The sequence below is a fragment of the Seriola dumerili genome, unplaced genomic scaffold (genome assembly GCF_002260705.1).
Source record: "Seriola dumerili isolate Sdu_G_001 unplaced genomic scaffold, Sdu_1.0 BDQW01000166.1, whole genome shotgun sequence".
Taxonomy (NCBI): Eukaryota; Metazoa; Chordata; class Actinopteri; order Carangiformes; family Carangidae; genus Seriola; species Seriola dumerili.
The window spans coordinates 94,909-100,429 of record NW_019174421.1 but is presented as its reverse complement, the minus strand read 5'-3'; the positions used below and the strand labels follow the sequence as shown (position 1 = coordinate 100,429).

The window sequence follows — 5,521 nt, the reverse complement described above, 5'->3', positions numbered from 1 at the left end:
GAGACCTGGAACTGAGACCTACTACAGAGACCTGAGACCTGCTACAGCGAGCTGAGACCTGCTACAGAGACCTGAGACCTGAGACCTGCTACAGAGACCTGAGACTTGCTACAGAGACCTGAGACCTCAGACCTGCTACAGAGACCTGAGACCTGAGACCTGAGATCTGAGATCTGCTACAGAGACCTGAGTGAATGAATGAATGAAGATGCCACTGGGACGGGACCTCAGAGTGAGCTGCCCCATCGTCGCCATCTTGGCAGTATCTGACTCCGCCCCTAACTCCCAGCTAATCCAATAATAGTCAAAGAGGAGGGGCTTGTGTGGAGCTTGGACTTCTGTGCATGTGCTTTGTGGCAATCATACGCTCACCCACCTGTCACTCAAAGAGGCCACGCCCTCAATCCTCCATAACTAAAACATAAACAGGTGAGTTATATAAACAGGTGTCATGAAGGAGGAAATTAGCTCTAGAGACCAAAACAGTTTTTGTACCAGGCTGTAAACATGTTTATTTCTGCTGTAAAGTTGGACATTTTAACATGGGAGTCTATGGGGACTGACTCACTGTTGGAGCCAGACTCTAGTGGTCGTTAGAGGAACTGCAGCTTCTGGTTTCAGGCTGGAGGTTGAAGCTTCATCATGATTCACTGCAGACAGCAGCTGACACTTCACATGTTGCTTCTACATTTGAACTTTTTAGCATTGTATTGGTTAGCGTTAGCATTACTGTTAGCGTTAGTAGAGAAATGACGCGCCAAACTGATGCCAAACTAAACGAAGGAAACAGGTGACCAGTTTCCTGTGTCAGATAGACGAATGGAAACACACACAGGTCTGACACACAACAGAGGGAGGAGGAGGAGGAGGAGGAATGGGAGGAGTGGGCAGGTAGCCCAGGAGGGAGGCCATCTGCTGCCCCGCCCTGCAGGAAACAGATGGACTCAGTGGACATCCTGTTCCAGACTGAGGGGAGAGCAACAAACTCCTCCAACCACAGACAAGAAGAAAACAACACAACACAACACAACACAACACAACACAACACAACACAACACAACACAAAAACAAACACAACACAAACACAACACAACACAACACAACACAACACAACACAAACACAACACCAACACCAACACAACACCAACACAACACAACACAAACACAACACAACACAACACCAACACAACACAACACAACACAACACAACACAACACAACACAACACAAAACAAAAACAAACACAAACACAACACAAAACACAAACACAAACACAACACAACACAAACACAACACAACACAAACACAACACAACACAACACAACACAAACACAACACAACACCAACACAACACCAACACAACACAACACAACACAAATACAAAACAAAAACAAACATAAAACACAACACAACACAATACAACACAAACACAAACACAACACAACACAACACAAAAACAACATAAACACAAACACAACACAAACACAACACAAACACAGAACAACACAACACAAAAACACAACATAAACACAAACACAAAACAAACACAACACAACACAAAAACACAACATAAACACAAACACAACATAAACACAAACACAAACACAACACAAAAACACAACATAAACACAAACACAAACACAAAACAAACACAAACACAACACAAAAACACAACATAAACACAACACCACATCAAACCACACCACACCACAAAAACACAACACAACACCACACAACACAACACCAACACAACACAACACAACACAACACAAACACCACACCACACCACACCACAAAAACACAACATAACACCACACAACACAACACAGCACAACACAAACACCACACTACACCACAAAAACACAACACAACACCACACAACACAACACCAACACAACACAACACAACACAACACAACACAACACAACACAACAAAAAAACAAACAACACAAACACAACACAACACAACACAACACAACACAACACAACACAAAACAAAAACAAACACAAACACAACACAAAACACAAACACAAACACAACACAACACAAACACAACACAACACAAACACAACACAACACAACACAACACAAACACAACACAACACCAACACAACACCAACACAACACAACACAACACAAATACAAAACAAAAACAAACATAAAACACAACACAACACAATACAACACAAACACAAACACAACACAACACAACACAAAAACAACATAAACACAAACACAACACAAACACAACACAAACACAGAACAACACAACACAAAAACACAACATAAACACAAACACAAAACAAACACAACACAACACAAAAACAAAACAAAAACACAAACACAACATAAACACAAACACAAACACAAAACAAACACAAACACAACACAAAAACACAACATAAACACAACACCACATCAAACCACACCACACCACAAAAACACAACACAACACCACACAACACCAACACAACACAACACAACACAACACAACACAACACAACACAAACACCACACCACACCACACCACAAAAACACAACATAACACCACACAACACAACACAACACAACACAAACACCACACTACACCACAAAAACACAACACAACACCACACAACACAACACCAACACAACACAACACAAACACAACACAACAACACCGACGCGATGCGACGCGACACGACACAAACACAACACAACACCAACACAACACAACACCAACACGACACGACACGACACGACACAAGCACAACACAACACAACACAACACCAACACCACACGACGAGACGCGAAACGACACAAACACAACACAACACCAACACAACACAACACCAACACGACACGACACGACACGACACAAGCACAACACAACACAAACACAACGCAACACCAACACAACACAACACAAACACAACACAACACCAACACAACACAACACAACACAACACAACACCAACACGACACAACACCAACACAACACCAACACGACACAAGCACAACACAACAACAACACAACGCAACGCAACGCAACGCAACGCAACACAAACACAACACAACACAACACAACACAACACCAACACGACACAACACCAACACAACACCAACACAACACAAACACAACACAACACCAACACAACACAACACAACACAAACACAACGCAACGCAACACAAACACAACACAACACAAACACAACACAACACCAACACAACACAACACAACACAAGCACAACGCAACGCAACGCAACGCAACGCAACGCAACACAAACACAACACAACACAACACAACACAAACACAACACAACACAACACAACACAAACACAAACACAAACACAACACAACACAACACAAACACAAACACAACACAACACAACACAACACCAACACAACACAAACACAACACAACACAAACACCACACAAACACAACACAACACAACACAACACAACACAAACACCACACAACACAACACAACACAACACAAACACAACACAAACACAAACACAAACACCATGGGAGACTTCAGCTGTAACAGACTGACTGAAGAGAATCTGTTTCATCTTGATAAAAACTGAATGTTGTTTGGTTTTGTGTTGTCTGTTGTCTTTTGTCTGTTATTTGTTGTTTGTTGTGTTACATGTTCTGTGTTACGTGACTCATTGTGTTATTTGGTGTAGTGTTTAGTTGTGTTGTATCGTGGTTTAGGTACACGTCATGCGTGTTGTTGTGTTGTTATTATTTCATGTTGTTTTCGTACATTGTTTTGAACTGTGTCATTTTGTGTTGTGTGTGTTGTGTCATGTCTCTTCATGTTGTCTTGTTCATGTCATTGAGTTTCTGTCCCAGTCATGTTGTGTCGTGTGTAACGTTGTGTATTTTTGTTGTTGTTGTTGTCATTTAGTGTTGATTTCATGCAGCATTGTGTTGTGATGTGTCAAATGTAACTTTTGTGTCTTTGTGTCATTTCCTGTCTGTTCATTCACAGATTTTTGTCTTCATGTTGTGTCTGTTTGTGTCATTTTGTGCCAGTTTCATGTTGTGTTGTTGTTGTTTTGTGTGTGTGTGTGTGTGTGTGTGTGTGTGTGTGTGTGTGATGTCATGTTGTGCTGTTGTGTGTGTGTGTGTATGATGTCATGTTGTGTTGTTATGTTCTAATCTACACTCACACCTCCTGAACCAGCGTTAGATTGATCTGTGAGCTGCTCCTCAGACTGGGTGGAGATAGTCACACACACACACACACACACACACACACACACACACACACACACACACACACACACACACACACACACACACAGAGATTTAATGAGACAAACACATTGACAACAGCAGAGCTCCAGCAGGAAAATGCAGTGTCAGACCAAGAGACGGAGGAAGAGGAGGAAGAGGAGGAGGTGGATGAAAGGAAAGACAGAGGAAAAGATGGTGGATGAAAAAGATTAAATCAGTGATGACAGAAATGTACAGACAGAGGAGAGAGGGGGAGACGTGGGGGAGAAAGCTGGAATATAAGGCAGATAAATAAAACACAAACAGATAAACTCACCTTTCTCTCTCCCTCTCCCTCTCTGACTGTTGTCATGGCACGTCTCCCCCTCTCTTTCTGCCTCCCCCACCGGCTGGCTGAGGAGGACCGCGTCTCCCAGGGTTCCACGGGGCCTCGTTCCAGGCCAGGCTACGGTCTGAGCTGCGGCTGGAGGATTGTGGGCGCTGTAGTTTCCTCTGTCAGGACTCTCAGGCTCGTCTCTGCTGACGGCTGCAGGCAGAGCGGCGCTGGCTCACCGCTACTCAGCAGAATACTGCAGCCTCCATCTGAAACAGCAGCACCAAGGACAGCTGAGCCAGACTGAGGAGGAGGAGGAGGAGGGGGAGGAGGGGGAGGAGGAGGGGGGGTGCAGGGTTGACGGAGAGATGACTGGATACAAGAGACAGAGGGAGGGAGGAAAAGAGACATGACATATTCAAAGTAAAAATGATAATCATATATCAAATGATGTATATAATGATGTATAATCCATATCAGTATGTTTAAAATGAAAAATTCAACAAGAAAAAAACTGATCAATAAAACAAAGAATTGAAAATCAGGCAGAATAACAAATAAATACTGAAAATAAAAATGTTGAGAATGTAAAATATTTCCAGATCCAGTAGATCCAGATTATAATAATAATAATAATTATAATCATCATCATCATCATCATCATCAAATTACTCAATATAATAAAATCATCTCAAAACAAATCCCAATTAATGAGTAAATAATACAAAATGTATTTAACAAAATAAATAAATAGGTAAAAAAAGGAGGTTTAAAAAACAAAGGAAAAAACGAATAAGTCTGAGAACAGAAATGTTTCAAGCCTCTGATGAATGTCTGTTCATCTTTGTCTCTACAAGAAGTTTCTTTTCTTCACCTACACGCTGCTCCTCACACCTCCCTGCACTCCACTCTCTACTCGCTCTCGCACTTTTCTGGGTGTCCGGCCAAAATATGATAATAATAATAATTATTATT

General features: G+C 41.9%; 1 protein-coding gene across 2 annotated transcripts in view; it reads right to left on the bottom strand.

Annotated features, from left to right (window-relative positions):
• samd14 (sterile alpha motif domain containing 14) overlaps positions 1-4,789 on the bottom strand; it is a 15,045-nt gene extending 10,256 nt beyond the window's left edge. Inside the window, exons 1-2 of one of the 2 annotated variants that reach the window (XM_022752133.1) lie at positions 4,550-4,789; positions 4,169-4,211 (exon numbers count right to left, since the gene is read on the bottom strand). The gene's annotated coding sequence lies outside the window, so the exon portion shown is untranslated. The remainder of the gene's footprint in view (positions 1-4,168; positions 4,212-4,549) is intronic. The other variant, XM_022752135.1, reaches the window with a different exon arrangement.
• Between the last annotated feature and the right edge of the window lie 732 nt (positions 4,790-5,521).